This window comes from Protopterus annectens, chromosome 2.part1 (assembly GCF_019279795.1).
Source record: "Protopterus annectens isolate FY-2018-M chromosome 2.part1, PAN1.0, whole genome shotgun sequence".
Lineage (NCBI taxonomy): Eukaryota > Metazoa > Chordata > Ceratodontiformes > Protopteridae > Protopterus > Protopterus annectens.
The window spans coordinates 1,218,211,998-1,218,237,927 of NC_056729.1; the positions used below are offsets into that span (position 1 = coordinate 1,218,211,998).

Below are 25,930 nucleotides of genomic sequence, written 5' to 3' on the forward strand. Positions count from 1 at the left end.
AAAAAATCTTTAACTTGTTGAGGACAGTGATGTTGGCCGGGTTGAATTTGCATACTCCACAGTGCTTTGGCTGCACTTCAGGATGGTCCAACAGACTAATGAGTCACTTTACAATGACTTAACCTGTGGTGGTTTATTTATTTACTCTGAGGTGGGGATTGTTCACTGTAGACCCTTTTTTTTTTTTTTTTGCAAGGTGGGTGCAAATCTACGCAATGTAACAGGTCTGCCTCACATAAAATAGAACAATGCAGCTGCAAAACTGGAATCACCTTTAAGTACTTAAATAATAGTTTTCATTGCATAGCAAAATGTAGCCAGGGACATCCCATCGGTGTCCAGGGAAAGGGAAGTGGTCAGCCATTTGCTGCATAAAATCTTCGCATGCTGTCAGCCATTTGCCACAAGATATCTTTTTGAGGGGGGAGACTTTTGCGAGTAACGAAGAATGCATATATATTGAACTGCGATATAGTTATGTTTTAATTGTAACGAGATATACATCTACGTTTTGTAATAACTGGTGTATTATGCCATTATATTTTAATGGTTAATGTGTGTTAGAGGTAATGTATAAATGTTGAATTAAATTTAAAACTAGGTTGCTACATATTAAGGTTGACAATAAAAGTGTATGTATAAAGGGAGTATTATTTATGTGATTATGGCATGCACTCGGGATTCAGACTTCAGACCATTCAAAGAATTCATGCTAGTGCCAGACCTGTTGTTCTGTCAAATTTTTGATTTTGTGGGAGACATATTAGAAGGTTGTCCCTATTTTGGGTGGGCAGTCAGTTGGGCCTTTGTCCCACTTTTGTTTGTGGCTTTGTCCAGATTTCTTCCTCTGAGAGGTTGAGAGGTATGTTGAAAGTGTCTGGATTTTGCCTCATGTTTTGGTCCATTTTTTCATAGAGTTGTGGTTCTCTGACAAGGTACTGGTAATCTTTAAAATTTGAAGTGGGAGGATGATGGCAGGCATTTTGAGTTTCAGACTTCCTGCCTTTCAGAGAATTCAGGCTAATGCAATGTTATCTATCAACTTTCTAAGTTTGTAAGAGTGGTGTTTAAAAAAAAAAGTCCCTACTTTTGTCCTTTGTCCCACTTTTGCTTATAGCTTTGTCCAGATTTCTTGCCCTAGAGGCTGAGATTTGTGGTGAAGGGTAAAACATGTTATTCTGTCTGCCATATAAGTTTGTGAGAGCAGTGTTTAGGGGTTGTCCAGTTGCAGTGCTGTGCAGTGGCATGCTGCTTGGCTGCCTGGGGTTTTGCAGGGTGTCCATCATTTTGGTCAGGGTTTTATCTGTTCATTGTGGGGTTTTGATTTTCAGCCAAGTCACTGGAGTGTTCATGCAGATGCTTGCTGTCTGAGAGGCAGATCCATTGGAGGGGTTGTGCTGATGCAGAGCCTTTGTTTGTCACTGTGTAGTGTTTGTGGGTGTGTCGGTTTCTGGTCCTTTGTCTCTCTGTTGCATCCATGTTGGTCCAATTTCATAAAATTGTGTTCTTTCTGGTATGTAGGTATGAAAGGACTGAACTGTTAAGCAAAATATTTTTGTTGTTGTCTCGGCAAGGTAGTTAATCTAAAATGACCTATGGAAGCGATGGACCTTTCAATTTTTACCATCACTTGTTCTGAGAGATCAAAGAGAACAGATTACGGTGATTTGGACACATGTACAGAAAAGCAGAAGACAATCTGGTGAGAAAGATTTGGGACATACAGGAAGAAGGTTAGAGGAAGTGAGGACATCCAGCAAAGAGGTGGATGGATTTTATGAAAGAAGATCTGCGACAGTCAGGCATGAGTGTTAAAGAAGGCAGGAGTGTAGCATTGAATTGAGAGAGTTGGGAACAGTTAACTTGATACCCCGACCCGATGTAGAAAAAATGGGAAAAAGGGGGCTGATGATGATGATGATTGCTCTGAGAAGTTGAGGGCAAGGCCAGCATTAGCAGGAGAGCACAGATACGGTCTCACTTTTAATATTGTTCTTAAAGGGGGAGTGCTTGTGTGTCAAGATGGGGTAGGCAGGTAGTTGCAGGGTGGTGGGGGGGGGTCAGAGTTTTAGTGAATATCTCCTTCATTGACTTTAGTAGCATGCCTGGATTGTGGGGGAAGGCATTCACCCTCATGGTCACAGATGAAGTTATTTGTGCCATTTTACATTAATTTTTTTCAGGAGACATTCTCAGGTAAAATGCATATGATCCACATATGTTCAGCAAGTTGAAGTGGTAAATAAATGGATACCGCAAAGGAGGCGTCTGCATGTGTTTGTCTCTTGTGAGGATAAGTGGTTGAGTGAAGACGATGACTTGTCTGTGGCAGTGAGTGTCGCTCCTATGTGGGCGCTGTTCATTTGAAACTTGTAAGCTGTGTAAGGTTACAGGGAGTTATGTTAGGTAAAGCCCCATCTTTAACGCAGATGTCATCACAGGCTCTGCCATCTGCTGTATTGGCAGAAGTATGGATGGGTTTAATTTTTCCTTTACCCTTATCATTGTCTCTTTTCCATCTCCAAGTTGAAGCTGCCACTTATGGACCAAATGGGTAAAAGATGAAACACTTTCTAATGGCTCACTAACAACTTTAACTAGGAAGCTCATATGATGGTTAAAATGTGATATGTTTATCTATAGAATAGTCCTTGTGATGAAATGATTCAGTTCTATTTACCATTAATATCAGTTAAATTGTTAACACGGAATGTGTGAACTTTTATGACTGCAGCTGAGGAACGTTCCTTGAGATGAGGAACATTTGAGAGGTATGGGTATGTTACAGATATATTTTACTCTGTTTTAAGCATCCTAAGTTTCACTGCAGTGTATATGTCACTGTTACAACATATTGTGAACAAAGCAGCTCATGGGAGAAGCTGCCAAGGTCGCACTCTTTAACAGACAAATATGTAGCTTTGTGTAAGCTTTTAATTTGTGTAAGAGTGATTGCACTGGGATATTCTTGCAATGCTCTCTTGCAGAAATGCTCCCAAGACTGTTTTATGGAATAAATTAACTTGGTCATATAGTATGGTATTGGTTTTGTATGAAAATCAGGAGGTAACCCAGGTAGTTTGATATTTGAAATATCCTTTATGCACAGTGTTTTATTTGTAGCAGGCTTGAGTTGGTAGCTTACTGTATGTTCTGTATTTTAGTAGATGTCAGGTAAACACATAGGTTCAGTTAGGGCTGCTGGTGGCATAAGACTGTTTTTGCTGCAGTATGTTTCTTTGCTGGCTGTGTAAGGATTTCTTAAGGATAAGACTGTGCCAGGTTATTGAGGATAGGAGATGTGGAGCAATGTAGTGGCTGTGTAGCTGATGAACAGGGTAAGCCCTTGGCAGCACCTAATGTCATTAAGAAGTGTTTGGTCTGTGTGGGTGAAGAGTATTTACAGTTTTCTTTTCTTTTGCAGATGGGGGAGGGCAGAGTGGACATCAGTTGTTGGCCTGAAGGAAGTGGATTGAAAGATGATGGATTCTGCTGAGGTGAAAGTTCCGGTCACTGGAGTGGTGCACAATGCAGCTGCAGGTAATCCTAGGTGTTCAAGAAACGTCACAGTCAGTGCAGTTTAGGAGTAGTATGGGGGGAAGGTAACGATGAGGTATGTCAAAGCAGAGTAAAGCAGGTTTGGGGATTGTTTATGGGGAGTTTGGGGTTGTCCACAGGTGGGGTGGAGTGACAACAAGATGATGCTGGGAAGGAGGTACGTTATCTGGATTCCTTTGAGGCTAGGTAAAAGATTTGCCAGAGCATTGCAAGGTATGCGTGAGTTTTGGGGATGTTTGAGGAATGGGTTTTTGTTGTTTAAGCAGAAGTTTGAAGGTTTAAACAAGGCATTGTGTTTTCGGATGGCTAGTGATGCAGACCATGGTTTGTTTGATTTACCGGATGAGAAGGTAATGTGATAAAAAAAACTTGAGGGGTGAAATTTTGGGACCAGAGAGGATTATGGGTGGGTTTAGCTGCAATTAGGTTACTAACACATGTGACAGTGCTAGGTGACTTTACTAAATCTTGACCGATGGTTCATATGTTTGAAGGGTTGGAGGAGGTTTGATAGTGTAAAGATTGACAGAAAATGTCTATTGATGAGTTTTGTTGAGGGTTGGCATTGGTAAATGGAGGTTCATTGGGTTACAATTTCGGGGGTATTTGCTTTATGGGTGTATTTAAGCTGCTTAGAGTACACTGAATGATGTTTTGCCTCAACCCTTTCTAAGGTACAGTTAGATTTGTTTTATAAGGTTTTGTTGGAAGTTCTGGAATGAAGGAGGGGTGAACAGCCTGGTCAGGCTAGTGAGCAGAGAAGAGGGGCAGGCTTGTCCCTCTTCTATTCCCCCTCTGGTGTTGGATGTTCATTTCAATGAGTTGGGAAATGAAAGTGAGCGGTTGGACACTGCTTAATAAGTAAAAGTAAGTGAGCGGAGGTAAGGACGCTGCTTATTTGATTGGATGTTTAATTCAATACGTGGGAAATGAAAGTGAGTGATGGGATACTGCTTGATAATTAAAATAACCAGTCGGAGGTAAGGACGCTGCTTATTTGATTGGATGTTTAATTCAATACATGGGAAATGAAAGTGAGTGATGGGATACTGCTTGATAATTAAAATAACCAATCGGAGGTAAGGACGCTGCTTATTTGGTCAGGCTGAGCAAGGTCACACTGCCCTAGTTCACAGTTATATGGAAGTTTATGCTGTGATTAATATATTAAAATATTGATCCACAAAGCTATGTTTATGGAAGTTTAATAAAGGTTGACAAACATCATTTGGATGATGTGTTTATTGAAGGGGATAGTTAGTGATCATGACAGATGAGATCATCACTATAATTGTGAAGCTCACAAGCATCAAGTAGGTTATCTTTCAACTTTTGAAACTAGCCAGATTTTGTTCATTACAAAGATGTACTAGCATGCTGTCTTTTTTAATTTCTCTAAGTCTTTTGGGTTTCTAATATCATGATGGGAATGGTCCCGATTCCTAAGTCAAAGTATGATTGAAGTTCATGAAATTAGTATTGTTTCAATTTTTGATGTTAGCCAGAAGTGCTCTTCCCACAATTTTCCCAGTAATAATTCCTTTTTCAATTTGTTTGAAGTTACGTGTATGGGTAACTTATCTAAGTATGACTGTAAATTCTTTTTTTATAAGTCCCATTGCTGCTACTACTACTGGAACGGTCTGGGTATCCTTTTTTCTCATTGTCTTCTCTATGACAGTCTCATAATACTCTCCCATCTGGCTGCTACAATGTTTTTAAATGCCCTTTGTCCAAAGCCAAGTATGAAATGTGCTTCTCGTCAGTATAAGGGCCTGTGCGGTGAAGACCAAAGCTGGTGATTGTTGATACAGTTTACACAGATGAGAAAGAAGTGTGTTATAGATTAAACATTAGGGTATCTCAAAGAAAGTTAGCTGTAGCTGTAATAAAAAAACATGCTACACTTTGCATGGTTTATGAGGATGCATCTTAGTGTCAGAAAGAGAACTAAATCAATGGACTTTACTTAGTGTTTTCTAGGGCAGCTCATAATGAATGAAAGGCAACCAGTGTTAGGGAGTTCCACTCTTACTGTAAAGACATTCTGTCAAACTTCTTTACTTGTCTCAATAGTTAAATGACTAGGCAAACTATAGCAACTCATAAATTGTTCAGTAACTTTGTCAACAACGCTGAATGAAGTTTGAAAGTGATATTATGGTCTGACCATAAGTCTAGAGATTTATATCTGTACACCTGAGTTACTGGAGTTCCTGAAGGTTAAGTGCAAAGCAATGGCTTGCCATGCAACAACTTTCGAAATATCCTTATCAGCAAAGTTGCTGATTTAGTGAGATTTATAATTAGTTTATTATGAGACTGCCAGGATTAAAGAAGGTCAAAGCCTGTCTGGAAACCTTTTTGAACTTGTGTTTTAATTTTGGGCTCATGAAAAACTATTAGGTCATATTCATAAAGTGAAACTTGTAATTTAGGCAGAGTGAGGAATAGTTCATTAATGTACAGGACTTAGGAGTATAGGACACAAAACTAATTATTATATTACCTCGACTATTATTTTCTCTTCATAAGTGGTGGTTATCACTCATCCTTTTATTGAAGATGCTATATTTTATGTAGCTGATTAACTACTAATAGGCTCCCACAAATAAAAAAAAAAACACCTATACAGTAGGGTCAGGAGTACAGAAGGATCTGTTGATTCGAACATTTTGTGTTTGTCCACAAATTTTGCAGCTGGGAGGAATCAATTTTCTGTGCTTGCATATATTATGTGATTGGTACTATATATATCAGTTTGTACAGGATAATCTTTCCTGACGTCATGTTGTGTGTTGGTAAGACCATTCTTTAAATATTGTTCAAGCAGATGTTTATAAATAACCTCCAATATTTCTGCAGTGTCTTAGATGATAAATTTGTCTTAGTGAGAAGTAGTAACTCCACAGAAACAAGAGTGATTGTCCCATGGATGTACATGATTGTTAATGATAAAGTAATAGTGCAGTTTAATAAGCTAGAAATCACTGCAGCTATCATTTTAAGAAAAGAAGGATTTAACACTTTACCATTTGGATCAGGTTTGTCTTGGACTGATCATGCAATTATTGACATCATTAACAAGAACAGACTTAAAGTCGATTTTATAAGTGTAAATTGACCTACTAGGTTGTTAAATTATATTATTGGCTGTAGAAGTAGAGTCAAGTGGCCTGAACACCTCTAAAATGTGGTCACTTAGCATTTTTGGACTTTACTGGAGGAGTAGAAATTGTTTTCGATAATTCTTTAATCTCTTTTCAAACTCCTTGTGAATGATCAGTCAAACCTCTTGTTTTTTCCTTAGGTGGTCTGATTTTGCTGCTTCCCAAATTACATTCCGTTTTTGTGAAGAATGCATCCTTAAGGGTGAACATCATTAGCTTTTCTGTACTCTTTTGAAGTATTTCTTCGTATTAAGAATTGTTTTAATGGTGGAAGAAAGCCAGGAACAATTCTTCAACTTTCAATTTTTGTGTCTTTATTGGATAGTGTATATGCAAAGAATTGTCGTAAGTGGGATGGTGTGGTATCTGTGAAATTCAGTCAGATGACAATAATGTGTGAGTAAGTGTTGTGGATATTTTTCATGGCCCTGGCCACTGTTGTTAGCAGTTGCATATATTCTCCAGTTAGAGAAATAAAGAGGTAAAAGGTTGATGAGAGTTTTTTTTTTTATTAATTCATAGCAATGTTGATTTCAGTGGACTGTTGTCAATGACAACTTGAGTTCATACAAAAGATTAAACTAACTTGGGATGTCATGTGTTTTAGGAACATGAGAGGAGATGTGAGAAATGTTTTTCACAGAAAGGACAGTACTACAATAATTTTGAGGTGTTAGGGCAACAGGATGTATTTGAAAAGCTCAAGTTAAACTCTTTTGTGTCTTTAGAGAATGCTCGGCTCCAGTTTGCATTCCTTAGGACCCAGCATATCCCTTACTTTATAGCCTATAATAGGGAATTCTCCACAACAACAGGAACATCTATATGTAGAAATCCATTGCTTAGACATGTTAGCAACTGAATACAGCAAAGACAATATTGTGTTAAAAACAGTTCAGATAATTCAGTATCTAGGCACAACTTTGTATTCATCTCTGTCAAAGATAGTACAACCCAAAGATAGAGGGGAAAAGGGATGGGGGAAACAGTCTTTTATACAGAGGTCATATTGTCTCCTTTACTCTCATTGGACAAAAGTGGAGACAGTTTATACAATAGATGGCAGCCTTTCAGAGTAAGGGAGTACCTCATGGCTCACAGGTGATGCCTTACTGTGTTTTGATTGTTCTATGTGAAAAGCATTAGCTCTTGTCATATATTATATGTACATGTTGTGTGTGTGTGTGTGTGTGTGTGTGTGTGTGTGTGTGTGTGTGTGTGTGTGTGTGTGTGTGTATGTGTGTGTGTGTGTGTGTGTGCGTGTGTATGTGTATGTATATATATTATATATATAAATATATATATATATATATATATATATATATATATATATATATAGGTGTGTGTGTGTGTGTGTGTGTGTGTGTGTCTGTTTTTGTGTGTGTATTTATATAGTATGTGTCTCTACTGCGATTGCTGTATTCCAGACAAACCAAAAGTAGGTGCTAAAAGTCTTCCATACCATAAATCCATTACGTACAACACTTAGTAACATACTTTTAACTTTGTATTTAAATTACCTACTTGTCCCAGTCTTCATTTGTCTTTTATAACCACTTTAAAGGTTGTATATGGGATTACATGATGTACATGCATTTCATTTTCTGAAGCACCCCCTTAAACTTTCAACGAAAATGTGGCTTGATCCAGATGGACATCCCATTCAAGTAAATAGTATAAATAATAGATATGTATGAGGAAAACATTGTGACTTCTTTGAAATCTTTGCGACCATACTACTAACTTTCTAGAATAAATGACTTCATTACTTTGGACTACTTTTAAGCAGCTGTTATGGTATGCCATGACACAATGCTTGGGAATGGCCTTCTCACATCTGCCTCCACCAAGGAACAGTCCCACATTTTAAGTGTCAACTCATCTAGACATAGCTATTTGAATTCTTCCCATTAAATTTCCCCAAAAATCTAGTATTTTCTCATGTAGTGGGCTATTTTGAATAGAGGAAAAACAATGTTTTGTGTGACATCCAGCTATATCCCACTGGACTGGCACCAATTAATGTGACGTCCGGCTATATCCCTCCGGACTGCCAACAATTAATTGGCATCCCTTACTATCCTGGGTCAGTAACTAAGGAACTTCAATCCTCACTACTGACTCCAATATGACACTGTCACTTAAACAAAAGTAATATTTCACAATTTTCCCCTAAGAGCACAAAAGGATCATGCTCTATTTTTCTGGGACTGGACTATATACTTATGTCCACCTAAATGTATTTTCTTTATTACACACGTCAGAGCAAAGTGTCCCAGTTTGACCTCTGATACACTCACACTTAAAATCTCACACATCCAACCACTTCTGACAAAGCTTGACACAGATTTCCAGCTATGTGTCCTTCCAAAAATAAATACCGATATGCTGCCACCAATCAGAGGGCCTTCACACCCTTCAAAAGGGGTGTCCAATTAACAAAATGAATTCTCAAGATAAATGATAGCTATGACCAGAACAGTTAGGCCTTGGGGTGGCCTGGGGAGTATGAAACAGGTAGAAGCACTCTCTAATCTCTAAAGAAAAACACTGGTGCCCCAGTCGCAATATAAAATAATGAAAAACATTTAATAATAAGTAAAAAATATTACACAATTGGAAATCAGTAATTCTCAATAAACATTAGATTTCAATCACCAGAAATGTAAATCAAACTGTAGGATAGGAATCCATTATTAAAGAAAAATTCAATCTTAAAGTAAGCTTTCATGATCTAAATAAAGAATAGTGTCCCTGATCTACTCTAAGATGTAATAGAAAGGCCAAAGCAAGCTTACGGTTTCCTTGGTGAGTTATTTTTTCTTGGTGTCTACTGACTGCTCAGTGCATGACAAACCACACGTTTCACAGTCTCAGCTGTCTTCTTCAGCAGCCTCAATTGTCTTAACTGTCTAATTTCAAAATATAACAGCTGTTTAAAAAAAAACATTATTTTTCTGTCAATCAGCTGCTTAAACAATCTCCTAGCAACTAGCAACATTCCAATGACATCACTCACTGCTCAGTTGATGCTCCACAGTTTGTACCCTAGAATGCCCCTTCAAACATGCACAGTTAGAACTGTATCAAAGCAGTAACAGATTTCTTAAACATTCTGTTTAAACAGGAAAACAGTCAACATTTCAAAACTTATACACATTTTCACAATTAGGCATGCTGGCATACAGTACCATTTAATCTGAGAATATGTAGAACTCTCTTGCCAGACAGGCTAACACAGATGACAGTGTTTTCAGTTACTTCACATTTTATATAGAGATTTCTTTCTCAATGATTGTGCAGTCTTGGAGTTGGTAGGTATAAGTAGCAAAAAATGTGATGGATGCAGTTCACCATGGCGGGGGGGATTTTTACCAACATTTTATAGAAGTTAATCTGATTGAGATGTTGGTGTTTGAACAAGCTGGCTTTCAGTGACTATGTGAAGTAGCATCAGTTCTGACATCTAAGACAGTAAGTTAGTACTTAATGAACTGGTTGATGAAATGTGGTACAAGACCCTTGTACCCCATTTACTGATTAAAAGTGTTCAGATTATTTTTGGGGAACTATCTGTAATTTATAAGGCACTTAGACTATCAAAGAACATTTTTGGCATCATTCTCTCAGGTATGCCAGCAGTACATGTAGCTTTAACTTCACAAGAAATTAACTTGTGTCCATGTACTGAGCACAGACATTACAAGAGTCATGTTACTTGAACAAGCACAAGGAAACCGAGACATAGTTCTTGTGCAAAGTAGCAATGAATATTATGAAGTTACCTGACAGCAACAGAACAAAATCTGCAGGCAGTATATATTTCCACAAATAAAAACTCATTGTCAGATGACAACATAAATAATAATATGAAGCAGGTCTGTGGCTTACATGTAATGTTATCTCTGGCTTATGAATGGGAACAGGACATGAGGGTGTTTCAGCCAATAACAACTCAGTGGGAACTGCACTGGTAGATCGGTTTTCTTACAACAGAAAATATTCACATGTAGAAATGCTGCTCTGTCTGGCAGTCCCTGGAGCATGGAAGATATGCCCCTTCTCTTTTTCATGGATAGACAGCCTGTTATGTTTAATTCCTCTAATGCTTTTCGTGGGTTCATTTGTCAAGCTTACGGCCTACTGACCTTCAGGAAGTTTGACTGCGGCAATCCTATGTTGATATTTTATAGTTCCTACATCAAGTTTAAAAAGTTAAGAAAATGTTTATTCTGTAATCTTGGAAGGTATTGTGTAATATATCTGTCTTGTTGTTTTATGTTATTTGTTTTTAGTATTAGGTTCCTTCATCAGGTCACCCTGTAGTGTACTGTAGTCCTAGAATTTTAAACAGAACTCAATCAGAAATTACTTTAAAGATCAGGCAGATGTCACCTCTTAGTAAGCTATAAGAAATAGTATAAAATTACATTTTCTGAAGCCTTTCTGATCATATTTTATAACCCTATGATTTTTCAACTAAGGCAACATTGTTCCTTTTCCTGTTCTTGTATGTGGCTTATTCAGAGGCCACAAAGTACAGCACTGTATTCAAAAATATATCAAAGTAGTGAGTTCTAAAGTAGTATAACAACCTTTCTTGAGAATTTAAGTGTAAGGTATATTTCCCTTTGAATACCACTACTATGGATCAGAGACCCCATCCACATAAAGATAAGTTCAACCATGTCTATTTTTAAGTGCAACTTAGATCTAAGGATGGGAAACAACATTTACCTTAGGACTGCCCCCTTTACTAATAGACAGAGACAGCTTCTAAATGATTTATCCCATGCATGGGTCCCCTCAAATTATCTATGACATGGTCCCATTTATTTTCACTTGGAGTAATATATAATTACCAACCACGGGATGAGTAAGGCCAGTCATTAACTAAATGGGATAGGTTACTTTAAGCACAAAAAAAGGACATTGGATAAGTTTAAAATGTCCCACAAGGGCAGCTAACCTAGTAATTACCTATGAACCTATCAGGAACTACACATGCCGTATAGAATTAGATGGGTTATATATGCTTATGTGATATTAGTAAATAGACACAGCTCAAAGTCTAAATTATCTGATATTGTCCCTTGGTCTTTTATAAGGGTGCCATTTTTTTAATGATTTGCCTTATTTTTGCAATCATAATTTTTATTCTGTATGAAAGTCTTATAATTCTACATTTATTAACACTAAAAGTGAGACCATTGCTATTGCTCCAAGTGTGCATTTTTGAGAACATCTTAGAAAATATTATTTTATTTTTATTATATTTTTGTCTGTTAATCAGGATAGTCTGAACAAGCAAGATGCCCCTTTTCAGCAGAGGGCCAAGGAGAAAAGCTCCACAGTAAAATACAGAAGAAGATAATCGCATTCATTATTTGACATTACATACAATGGTACATAGTGATAACCAAGCAATTGAAATCTGACTTTTGCTTCACATAATGTTTCAGATGGATATCACACATTATATGTACATGGTACCCTGTAGAGAATATACAGTTAGCAGTACTCTAACTTTCATGTTTGTTAGCTCCAGCATCTTTTGCCATGTTAACTATGTTACCCAGTTTGCAGTACTCAGCACATTTGTTTATCCATAGCCCTCTGTACAGCTTCGTATCTGAGAAGGCTAATCCAAAATAATAGGCCCCAGTGCAAAGCATTGTGAGACAACACCATTAACCCTGCTAGAATACACAGGTAACTCACTACCCTGACTTGCTGAATCCTGTAAACTAGTATTTTAGCCACTGAATCACATATGGATTGGCATTTTATACTTTTAATATGTCAGTTATTTCCTCATTTGTAATTGTGTCAAATGCAATGGCAGGTTAAGATAAGCAGTATGCACTGTCAGTCCTTCATCAGCTGCTGCAGTTACTGCCTCATTCAGGTTCAAAAAAACAAGGAGACAGACCAGATTTAGTTTTGGCTCTACCTGGATGGTTTATATAACCAAGTTGTTTGTATTTCTCTACTATTATTCAGTGCAACTTTCCATTTGGGGCACATTACTGTCTCAACAACAAGGCCCAGTTGTACATTCTAGCCTCAGCTATCTCAACTGTTGTTCTTTGAGAAGTTCTTGTTGGTCGCCATCAGTAAACCTGCTGTCTGAGGTTTCGATTATTTTTAAGAAAGCTAGATGCCTGTGCATTGGGAAATCCTATCTGGCAGACTGTAAAATGTATGTCACTATTGTCATTTGTGCAGAAACAAAGTGCCTGCTTATCATTTATCAGTTGAAATAAGCATAACTGTAATTTTTTGATAATTTATTGGCATTTCTGCATAGCATCTACTGACAGTTCATTATTTAAATTCTCAAGTTCGTTAGTCGACCAAATCTCTTGCTTGCCAGGGACTTGGACTTCAAGCTGGATAAAATGGCTTTGGAACCACTTTAACAGCTAATGCACTGACTTCTGACAGAAACACTTCTCAGTTAATGACTTTATTGTACAAAATGACTTTTCAAAGTGCATTTCCTTAGTGAGCCAGAAGCTGAACACTATTACCCAAAGCCTGCATTCTTTTCAGGACAAATGTACCACAGTACAGAAACCTGATTGAGGATGTAATGAGAGAGGTGTTGCCTTATTCTTTTAAAGCACAACTTCTAGGTGTGCACAGAGCAAGGATCCACACTTCTGCATTCACACACATTCACATACCATCTGGAGTGTGAGAAGATATTCAGACTAGATTTGCCTTGTCTGCAGATAGTAAGGAATCAGTTTACTATCAAAATGTTGAAATTCATTTGGTCTAACGTTCATATGATCGACACATATGGTCGATACATGAATATTAAGTAGTTCATTTGGTTGACAGGAAGTGCATGCAAATTAACTTTCGATATTATGATGCAAACAGGGCAAGGATTTTTCCTTGTCTGCACTGTTGTGCTGTCTCGGAGTTGTAATATATAAGTAGCAGGGGATGTGGTGGGTGCAGGGGGCACAGTGCCCCCTGCAAAAATACTAGTGTTAGTTTGCAGGTGTTTTTCGACCATTTAAATTTAGACCTTTTTTTTTCGGTATTTTGAACATTCAGTGTAATGACTTTCGACGTTATGAATGTCGACCATGTGAATTTCAACATTTTGATAGTAAACCTAAGGAATCACCTGTCTTATCCAGGAGGAAGGGGGGGTGAACTGCTGCCTTCCCATATGGCTGATATGTTTAATACAGCCACACAGTAAAGTACATGTTTCTACCGCTAAGCCTAGAGAGCAGGGAAGAAGTATGTGTGCAGAAAGCAGACATCTCATCTCTTTCTGTGGAATAAGATGATTCTTCCCATAGAACATGGCGGCTTAGGATTACCTGATTTGAAGGGGTATTATATAGCTGTGCAACACAAACAGATGGTTATAAGTCAAAGTAGAAAGGGATGATGATGAAATGGGCGGGGTCAAAAAGTAAGTAGAGAGGTAGGAGGATTTTGTTCTCAAGTCCCTAAGGAGAATAATAAGCATACAGAATATTATCTTCATGATGTTGCAGAAAGCATTCAAAGAACCAATCCATCGTGGGAAATGAGGAAGGATATTTTATCACTAGGGATGACTGCAAGTAGGGATTTAGAAAGTAGGCAAGAGGGTGTTGGAATTTACTGGAGAAAATGAACAAAAGACCAAGGTTTTGAGAGCATGGAATCAAGTTAAGCAGATATTTGGACTGTTGGTTAGAGGCTACCTTCCCTACCAGAGACTGATAACAGACATAGGCATAAAGAAAGGAACAGGGGATTATTAATGAAAGGACATCTTTGTTAATGTTTTATTTTAGTAGAACAGAAGTTGCTGTTAGAAAAGGGGGTAATTATAAGGGGATATAAAATATTGCATAACTTTAAGAATCAATTAGACAAGGATAGAAAAGATTGGGAAGAGAGAATGGAAAGGCAATGTGCAAAGGCTATAGCTCCCAAGAATGCAACAAAGCCCAGAAGTTTTAGGATTTTTGTTTGGAAGTGCTTGCATAGGTTATTTTATCCCCCAAGCAGACATCAACAGAAATGAATTTTTCCTCAGGTAGACAGCCTTTGCTAGATATGTGGTGGGAAAAAGACAAGTAATTGGGAACACTGTTTTGGGAATGTAACAAGTTGGATTAAAAAAAAAAACTTCCTAGAAAATAGTTTTCTAGAAATGTCGAGGGGTGGGGAGTGGAGCAAATGGCTGTAACTACAAAATGTGAATTGTCCAGACATAGTAAGGCCTTACTAAATGTAATGTTATTGTCACAAAAAAGTAATTGCAAGAAAATGAAAATCTAAATCTAAATAGGTTCTCACCAAAATACTGAATATTGTAAAGGAAATAGAACTGGAAAATGGTTCTTTAGAAAAGGGAAGGATACAAATTACAATTAAATGAATAGAATTTTAGGAAAACACATGCAGAGTAATGTTCAGTAGGATGAGTGAAATGTAAGGGTAGTCAACAGCTGAGAAATTTATGTAATGCTGAAGTGGATGAAAATTATTAAAATGTACTGCATGAAGATAAAGGAAATGTTATTATCATTTATTTTCTTTTTTGTTACTATAGCTGTATTTATGTCACTTTTCAAAAGAGTGTCATGTTTAATAATGGATCAGGCTGTTAGGCAGTGAGACATTTCCCTATGGTACACGTCGATGCGAAAACATGGCTGAAGTGTAATTCAGCTGTACAGACATACAGCTGTTGCAGATTGACTGTGGGCAGAGAGTAGCATGCAGTGCCATTCCCCACAGCTTCAATAACCCAGTACATAGGGACAGATGAAATAATGTATGTTGTTCTTGGTTTGTGTACAGTACATACTTATGTAACTACATGATGGAGGAGTCACTTATAACATGGAGGAAATCCTGCATACTGCTGTAATCAAACGTATTCTCCAGTATGTGTCTTATGTTATGTTCCCTAGACAATTTAAAGGGGTAATAGCCCATACAGACCATTAATAAAGGCATTGCCCAATTGCACACTGCATTTTCACTGCCACTGACATGCACACTGGGCATTCTGCTGCTGATACCTGCCATGCTGCCTGCTGTCTTTAAGTTACTTGGGAGTTAGTGGGCATTATCTCCCCCTCCCTCCCCTGTGCACTCGGTTATTGAAGCTGCAGTTATAGCAATGCCTGCTGCTCTGTGATTGCAGTGACTCTGTGACAGCCATAAGTGTCTGCAGGTGAATTTTACTTCAGCTGTGTGTCATCAGCCAATTGTACCACAGGGAAATGTCTAAACATCTAGCACCCTGAACCCCTACCAATGCTATGAGTACTGCTACGGTGATCTTTGGCTGGAGTTAATCATGGCATGGTTAGTACACCCACACATTCATACTTCTCATTGGTGCCTTATGGTTAACAAAAGCTGTATCCTAAATATTATTATTATGATATAGGTTCATAGGTGTTTACTAGGCTAATGACCATAAGGACCTTTTTAAGCCTAACCATGCAAAAACACTGTAAAGGTAAGTAGTATGCTAGATGCCTTTTTGGCCATTTTAAGCCTAGCTAATTTCCTTCAAAGGTGAGAATCAAACCCTGTACATCAGGTCCATGAGGTAAAAAACTTAACCATTATGGCAACCATTATATGGTAGGATGGTTCTTAAAATGACTCCCTTTTCATTGGTAATTAATGCATGCACTCTATTCTTGAAAGTATAAAAATTGAATGGCACTTAATTAGATCTGAAAATCCCATAAATGCTGCAATATTTAATCATCTTGTATAGCCTTTGCATTTGCTAATTTTCTGCGTCATGGATCTTTCTGCATCACCTCATCTTCATGTCTGTGCTTCAAGCTTGAAAAGAACGTATAACATTTGCCCACTTTACACATATGTAAATACTCCAGCTCCATTTTTATGTCAGAAAGCATCTTATTAAATAATAAAGTGCTGCAGCAACGGAATGCTCCTTTACCAACCTCGAGATGACTGCCTTGTCATACTTTGCATGTATGCTTACTTTATGTAAACTCTTTAACTGTGATCTAGGTAAATTGTAAATAATTGCATGGATTCCTTATTAAAACAATTTCACTTTTTTGTAATACTGCAAACGTTTTGCCATGAAATGTGATAGGTGTATAATATTATGCTATGAAATGAACTAATGTGTGGTATGCACCTAGTCATAATTGAAATGGGTCCAGGGACCAGTCCACCTATGCAGTTAATAAACACAAAGAAAAGTAAAGAAATATGTTATCTGTTTGGTAATCATCTCATAGGTGCATAGATGAGTACTAGGCTAACTGCCCTTGTGGGCCATTCTAAGTCTAGCCAATTATCCCATGTGAGAATCAAACCCTGCACCTTGTGTCTGCAAGGTAGACACCTTAACCATTATGCCAACCTCTCATCATCATCAACCCCCATTTTCCCATTTTTTTTACATGGGCTCTGGGTATTGCTTCAACTGTCACTATCTCTATTGATTCAGTTTTACTTTCCTACTTTCTTCAATAGTTGCTCCTAATTGTCCTGGGTCTCATAAAATCCTGCCATCTCTATTGCTGATTATCTTCATATCCTTTTGCCTTCTTCCTGTGTCTTCTAAATCTCTGTCACCAAATCCTATTTTGCTTTTCAGCACATGTGCCCAAACCACTGTAATCTGTATGTTTTGACCATCTCTGCAATTAAAGCTACTTTGGATTCTGTTTTGTTTTCATCTTTTCTTCATCTTTTCCACAGTGTGGATCCTGCCACCTTTCTCAGGCACTTTATCTACATAACTTCTACCCTCCTCAACTGCTCTGCCTTCACTGCCCATGTTTCTGTACCACACAGAAGTACCAGTCACACCACTTATTGTGTCCTTTACTTTTTTGGCATTCATCTGATGTACACTGCCCCTGACACCCTATGCCAGATGGCTGCAGCCCCTCTAATTCTAGCCTAGACCTCCAAATATAGCCTCCCCTTTTCCTCGACCACCCCACCCAGATTCTTGAAGGTGTCAACCTGTTCCACTGTTTTTTCCTTCTGTCTCAATTTTCGCCTTCTTCTGATTGATTTCCCCATTTACTCCCATGGTAACTACCTTGTCTATCCCCTCTGCAGTCAATTTTCCATTCCATTACTTTATCCATTACTTTATCCAATTACCGAAGTTCCTGTTCAGAGTCTGTGTGTAATGCCACATTGTCTGCATAAGATAGCTTTGTAGATCAGTCCCCTCCAACATGTTTGTTAATGTAGTCCATTAGCAATATGCACAGCAGCAGTCTAACCACTGATACATAGCCACTTCCACTGGGAACCCCCTGTGTGAGTCTGAACACTATTCATTCTTGTGTCATTGGGTACTTATAAATAACCTATGCTAATTCTACTTGTGTTTCCTGAACTTTAACACCATTGCAGGACTTCCCAAATCAGCTTTCTTGGCACCTTGGCATATTCTTGCTCCAAGTATAGAAATGAATAGTTGGACTTTTTCCTCACCTCTAGCTTCTCCAGTGTCTGTCTCTCTGTAAATATTCAGCAATTTGTGCTGTACCCTGATCTGAGTCCAAACTGTTCAATATTCAGTCAGTTGTGCTGCACCCTGATATGAATCCAAAATGTTCATCTCCCATCTTACTTTGTACTATTCTGAAGATTTGTTTATCATTCATCCTCTCCAAGAATTTTATGCATTATGACAAGAGTATGTTATTTCTTTACTGCCCAAAGTTGTGAATGGCCCCTTTGCTCTTGTACACTTGACTAGCATGCTTATTCTTTAGTTGTCTGGGATACACCTTGTGATGAAATGAGGTAATGTCACCACAGCTAGCTGGAATTTTCTAAATAATTATATGTCATTTGTGAATATTAAACTAATTTATATAAGATGCTTATGTTACAATTGCATTAGAGTTGTATGTCATGTGTATATCAAACTGCTTTGTACAGATGTTTGTGTTGAAAAGGTATTTGCAAAATGCTGTGTTTAAAATGCATTCATGGTGTGCCTACTGGAAGAGAACAGAAATGTACATGCACTATTGTAACTGTATAAATGTATATATTTTAATAGTGGAAACTGAAATACAGGAGGTTAACCTCAGTCCAGCAAACTTTAGAAAACATCAGAAATTAAATTACTTTATAGAGTAGGCCATAAAGATGTTTCAATGCAGCACGAGACACAAAGTCTGTACTAGGAAGCTTTCTGTATTGTCTCTGGGATGAACTAATTTGTACTTTGGAAGCATTTGTTTGTGTCTTTCGGCTTTTTCCCGGTTAGGGGGTCGCCACAGCGGAACTCCGGTCCACTAATGATTGGTAGTGGATTTTTACGTACCGGGTTACACAACTTTCAACGAAGGCATGCCCCATTCATGTATGCCTCCACACAGAAGATGCTGTAGCTGAGAATCGAACGGGACAATGTCTTGCTATGAGACGACAATGCTACCGCAGCACCACCACCGCAGTGGTACTTTGGAAGCATGAGGAATGCAATTGTTTTATGACTTCCAGCACCTGTGAAAGATTTGAGCAGAAGCCCTTGTAGGAGTATTTTTACAGGTAGATGCTAAATACTGCTAACTTCAGCAAAGGGGGTTTTACCTAGGAACTAGAAGTCAGAAGACCAGAAATTATGTAATTCTGCAAGCTATGCCAGCAGTAATATTTTAGATATTATTTTGATAAGTCTCTCAGTGAGACAGGGCATTCTGCATTCTGTATTGTACGTGACCACAACAACAAGAACCATTCAATACATTTGCCTTGCTCTAAGTAAGTTGTTAGGGTATAGTAACTCTATTAGATACAGTCAGTAATATAGTGAAGCTTACTGAAATGTTATTTTAAATATTTCCTATGGTTTTGAACTCTGATGTCACTGTGAATATATATTTAGTATTGTCTTGTTCTTTTATTATTTATTATTAAATATATTTAAAGCTCTAATTGTGGCTGATCTGTGTAGAGATATTTAAGCTGTAAGAGTACATGTATATTTATTTGGAGACACTGTGTGGGCCACTCCTAATAGTCTTGCTTTTGGTCAAACTACCATTTGTATTAGTATTAATATTACACAGTAAAATCAGACATCCTTTGTTAAGGGCCCTAAAGTAGCTGATAAGGAGTGACTGGTGGCAGTGGGAACTACCTTATAGTCTAGGCAGAAGGAGACATAGCTAGTAAACCTGTGCCAGCCTTTCCCTGGTGTGTGTGCATGTGTAAATCAAACCTCAAAGAGGGTGTGTGTCAGCTACATGAGCAGGGACATGAAGCACTGGTTGGACAGAAAGGGTGCTGGAGGTCTTGGCTTGGTCACTCAGCTGAGATCTCAACTCTATAGCTGTACCAGTGGGGATCTTACTGGAGATTTGGAGAAAGAGGGAGAAACCAGCCCGAGACTGATTGTGGTCTCTGTGTGCTCTTAAGGGAAATTGCACTTGATGCAGAGAGCTTCATCTGGAAATACTGTGTGTGTACCTGGTATCCTCCCAGTGAACACCCCCCTCCACAGGTGCCGGCTGTGAGAATTGAGGCTCAGTGATTACTGGTCCCGTGTTGGGTCATCATACACCTATCTCTCCATACTGCTGTGAGTACTCTCAAGAGCAATTTCTCCCCTAACTCAACCAATGTCTTGCTTGTATTTGCTCTGACCTCATCTGAGCCTGCTGCTTTCCTTGACTTAAATTTTCTTAGTACTGTTCTTACTTCTTTTAGGGTGGGCTCTTCTTCCGCTTCCCTTTTCAGCTGTGTCTGGGGCAGTACAAGTTCTGTGGAGTTTTCTTCATTCAGAAGCTGCTGAAAGTACTTCCATCTGCATTTGATGTCCTGCGGAATGATAAATATGCTGTTTGTGGCATCCCTTATGAGTGGAGTCTGATTACTATATTCTTTATCTGTCTCTGCCTTGAAGTCTGATATCATTTCTTTGTGCTGTCTGCTAAGCCACTTTGCAGAAATTGGAAGAGTGCCTCTGATACCTTGTTTTTTTTTTTGTTTTTTTGTTTTTTTACTAGTGTGGCTGTCATCTTTGTCTCTTTGTCAGCTAACAAGCATTCCTTCTTTGCCTGGTCTGTATTTTCTACCTCACACTTTTTTCTGCACTCCTGCTTTCTTTGGTAACTTCCTGGACTTCTGCATTCCACCCCCAACTTTCCTTATATAACATATTTCTATACCTGGCTCATCTGCACATGTTGTTTTGAACTGCTGCCCTTCTTTTTTTCTCTGCCTTTGTTTCTAAGGTGTTGAAGACTTGAAAATTTCCTTGAACTCTTCTGTTTCCATTCCAGTCAACTTCCAGGTCTTCAGCCTAGTGTCTGTTGATTTTAGAGCTTTCTCTGCCCAATGTTTGCTGATTGTGGCCACCCATGGATTATGTTGTGGGCCGACTGTTTCACTGGGGATGGCTTTGCAATCTCTGATTCTACCCCAGTGTTCATACGGTACTAGAAGGAAGTCTACCTGAGTTGCATGTTGACCACTCTTGTATGTGATCTTGTGGCTGTCTCTCTGTTGCTGAACCATGTGCTGTCCATCATCAAGCTATTTCCCAGGTAGATGTCTAGAATGGTGTATCCTTTATTCCTTTTACTCCACCCATATGGTCCTGGGAAGTCCCCACATGCCAACATAAGTATTCAGGTCTCCCATTATAAGCAGCAACTCATGTTGCCTTCATGACAGCCTTTTAAAAAGGCTGCTTTCTGTTTGGCCATTTAATCTTGAATTTATAATGCATACTTAAAGTCAGAATGATGAAAACATTCCATGACATCAGGCTTCACTGTGTATGTAGCTTGTTTTCATTTGTGATTGTTGACAGTTCTTAACAACTTATATTACTTAATGCCAGTGAAAGTACTGACTCATAGACTATCTCATCATGCTTCCAGGAAGCACTGTCACTAATCTGTTTAGTATTTGTTATTTGCGAGGTATGATTCATGTTACCTATTTTTTAATTTGCTCAAGAATTCTGGACAGAGCCAAAAATAATGGGAGACAGAGGCCTACAACTAGGGATATTTTTTAAATATTATTATGCTTCACTTAATGGAACAACAAGCAATATGCATTATCAAAACAGTAAGTATGTGATTGTAATGTCTAGCAGTACTGACTAACTGTAATCTTCAGTGGTTTAGGAGAAAATCAAAACATTTATGACAGACAGGGCAAAAAGAAGATTCAAAATCAGTGACAGTCTGCAAAATTAGGGATATTTGAGAGGTATGTTACATAATATTCAGGACAGGTAAGAGTTATATTACATACTATTTGGGAGGTATGTAATACAATCAGTATCTAGCTTAGTACTTTAACAAGTAATAGTATGTAACATTTTTTATTTATTTATTTTATTAACAAATGTAGAATAAATTAGTAAATGTTACATACTATTACTTGTTAAAGTACTAAGGTAGATACTGATTGTATTATCTAAATATAGTTGTATATGGCCTGGCGTATAACTTCCAGGACTGCACCTGAAAACAGGCAGCTTCTTTTTTGTTAGTTTATTAAATGGGTAATTCAAATGGGGAGAGTTGCTCTCTCATGGACAACTCTGGATTACTTTCTGGTTATCTGGTTGCTAAGATCTGTACAATATGCAAGTGAAAAACTGAAGGAATCAATTGTGAACTACAGGATGAAGCCCATTAGCAGTTTATAGCCTTAATTCCTTGTACAGTACTGTCACTATTTAGCATAGCTATCTGGTAAACAAATATAAATAAGATGTCCTAATAGAGGTCGCTCATTTCCTACACCTGAGTTTCTGCATTTCTAATTTTCTATTTATTTTTTTCTTTGTGTTCCTCTTCTTTTTCTGTACTGTAACTTAAATGCTGAAGCCTGAATTGTACAACAGCTGCTGGCGGGGGTAGCTTTTACAAGAATTCAGCATATTTTGCTTAATGTTAAACTGTATTGATTAAACAAGCAATGAAGTATTCAATGACTCTCTAGCTTCCTAAATAATTCAGGCTGAAGTCATTTGCTTAAAGATTTACAGACTTGTGTAAATACTTATTAATCGCTAGCGAGTTCTCAGAATCTGTGCCATAAATTGTAGCCCCATGGATTTTAAATACTTAATACTAAGTTAATTAGTAGACTTCCTTGATCTTGCAACTGGTCTTGAAGCAAGAACACAATCTCAGCTTTTTTTTTACAGTCCCCATTGTTAAATGTGAAACAGCTGGAGTAATTAATGACTTCACATCTACAACAGAACCTCTTATCTTGAAACTGCATGAATCATGCCTCGTGCCTTTACAAATGGATCAGTCTCCTTAAAGTAGGACCCTTAAAACTTTGAATATTGTGCCACTTTGTGAATTTCAGAATGAAATTATTCTCTACTATGGCTTTTTCGTTGATTTATTTTTTCAAGTGTAAAACATTTTCCCCAGGTCTGCCTTTACAACAGCAGCTGCAGATCGGTTCATTTAGCTTTATTTACTGTTTTTATCCAGTCTTTTTTCTGTAATCTGTGTCATTTTTTATTGCTATTTTTTTTTTTTACTTTTTTCCCCAAGGAATCAGTAATTCTGCCCATTGAGGTAGGTATGACTTGGGAACCTGACTAAACAACAGTTAGCCTGCTGTCCTTTGGAACAGGGGGCCAATACATAGTTATGTCAGCACAATGTGTGGTGGACTGGCTACAAAGCTGTATGTCATTATGGTTTGACTGCGGGATGTAGTTGCCTGTGTAGTGATGATGACTGGGAATGCGTGCTACTATGGTATCTGCATACTGTATTACAGTTGAAATGGAACCATTATGCCAGATGAAGGTTTCATTAGACAACACCCCCCAGGCACTAGACGTACAAAATGATCTTGTGGTTTAAAAGGGTGAAAAATGCTAAAATGCTAAAAAATAATGTTTGTAGATACTTGATTTGTATTACATGAATACATACGAAAAGAGGCTTAAAAATATGGATCATCACAGCCAGACTAATGGCATGGAGGGACAAAACCATGACAATGTCTTAGGTGATCTGACTTTGATTAGCAATTCAGGTACTTGATAAAGCTGGAAGGATAACTCTACCCATCCTTGGGGAAGGGGGCAGAGCAAGTCATGGTTTGTAGCAGTTTTTTGGAGGAATGAGGCAGACCTGCAACTTGAGGAAGTGTGCATGCCACAATAACCAGTGATTGACAGTACTCTTCAACATGTAGCTGCATGGGAGCATGCAGTTGCTTACAGGAAGTCACTGTGACAGCTACAGTGATGCCAGGGGAGGGGTTAGGTCAGTAACATAAACAATGTTTTCAGTACTGAGAACCCATCAAGTCCACAAGCAACTCTCTTGGTTCCCTGAATGAAGGTTTTCAGCCCTGATGGCTCTGAAAAATGAGCTTGAGTCCATTTGGGGATTTTTGGTGGTCATCAGGTAAGGGGACAAAAAATGTATGGACCACTTCATTTTACTAAAATAATAAAAAAAACAATCTTTCTTGTAAAATGTGCCCTTTCTTAAGGGCACATAAAATGAAATTCATATAAAAGAAACTACAAACATTAAAAGTCATCTAAAGATGTGTTTTCTGAAACTTTAATTTTTCAATAGAAGTGTCTCTGCATGCATCTTCATGCAAGTAAGCATTCCAGAATAAAACAAAGTTTATTTTCTTTTAAAAATCTTTCAGACTCACCCTAAAATATCAAAGTACACCTTTCTCTATCTTGCATTAACTGTATGTGCAAGCAATACTTAATTATATCACATGGTGAGTGGCTACTACTTGGAGTTGTAATGCCAATACAGTTGTAAAATAGTTACTTGCCAAACTGTTAAATTAGCAGTTTAACAAAAACTACAATCACTATGTTAGTTTTTTGTCAAGCTGTTAATTTAACAGGCTGTCAACTCATTAACCATGGTATTATATTTGTGTAAGAATTACAGTTAACACTAGTGGCTACTTTCCCAAATAATATAATTGCATGCTGCCTGTATGTATAGTTAATGCTAATCAGTAGGAGGTGTGTTAAGAAGGCTTCCATATTCAGAGGGAGATTAAAAATATAGTTTTTAAACTGTGTTTGTATTTCAACAATGAATGTTCTCATTCATAAAGATAAATGTGAATATTCTTTAAAAAAAAACATTTTGAAAAAAATGCATGCTTTCCATTTGATCTTTAAATAACATAACCCATATTATCAGACAATGAAAAGGCAGGAAATGTAACAAAAAAAAGTTTGCAGTATGACAACAAAGAATGGGTATGTTTGAATAAATCACACACTGTCAGAGAGACATCTCAGATAATGTACAAAGCTGCAGCACTGATATCCTAAATGACACTTGATTTGTTCCTAGCCTTACACAGTATGCTAGAAGTTCACATATAGATAAAATGTGATACAGTGCCAGTGATATATGCTCCCAGACAAATATGTTCCCAGAAATAAAATGGAACAACCTTGAAAAGAATGGAAACTTTAGGTGTCAATAAGAGGAAGTTAGGGCCACACGAATGTGTGAATAGTATGGTCATTACTGTACAGAAAGGGAGGATTCACACTGGCATTACTCCACAAGATCTAAGAGACCATTACATATTACATACTTTTGAAGAAGCTGGCTTAAGAATGCCAAATGGAAGAGTTTTTTCAGTAGTATATGCATATATGGTTTTTCTGGCTGAAAGGCTAGATGAACAATGCTCAAAAATGTGTAAATTTAATGTAAAATTTAGAGGTATAGAGTTCTAAATAGTTCTGTGTGGTGTTTCATCAGCACTAGAGGTATTCTAAAGAGTGCATATGTAGCTGTCATTGCCAGTTTTCCCATGTCATTTATTTCAGAAATGTAGCATACTTTTTGTGCCTGTTGTTTTTCGCTATGTCACATGTACCACAAATGTTACTTGAAGTATTTAAATCTCTTTAAGTGATTAAGTCACAGTTCCATTCCAACACATCTTACTTTTTAGAAATACAAATGCAGTTAGAGGCCTTAGTCATTTTTTTTACACAAGATAAACTTGACTGATTGTTCCAAGACCTCTCCTGTACTTACTTCATTATTCACACCACACAGACCATAAATACCTTAAAAACTTTCTCCAAAGTCTGCTCTTTTTCATATCCTTCTAAACCACACTGCGTCTATCATTTTCTGGACCCTTCTTATTTTTGTCTCCCTCATATTAACCTTGTCTGTCTGTCTTAG

The 25,930-nt window shown here is 37.7% G+C and overlaps 1 protein-coding gene across 4 annotated transcripts in view; it reads left to right on the forward strand.

The window, feature by feature from the left end:
* KLHL29 (kelch like family member 29) overlaps positions 1–25,930 on the forward strand; it is a 2,735,259-nt gene that overhangs the window by 947,073 nt on the left and 1,762,256 nt on the right. The window contains exon 4 of one of the 4 annotated variants that reach the window (XM_044062747.1): positions 6,869–6,930. The exons of the other annotated variants lie outside the window; for them this stretch is intronic. The gene's annotated coding sequence lies outside the window, so the exon portion shown is untranslated. The remainder of the gene's footprint in view (positions 1–6,868; positions 6,931–25,930) is intronic. 4 annotated transcript variants of the gene reach the window in all.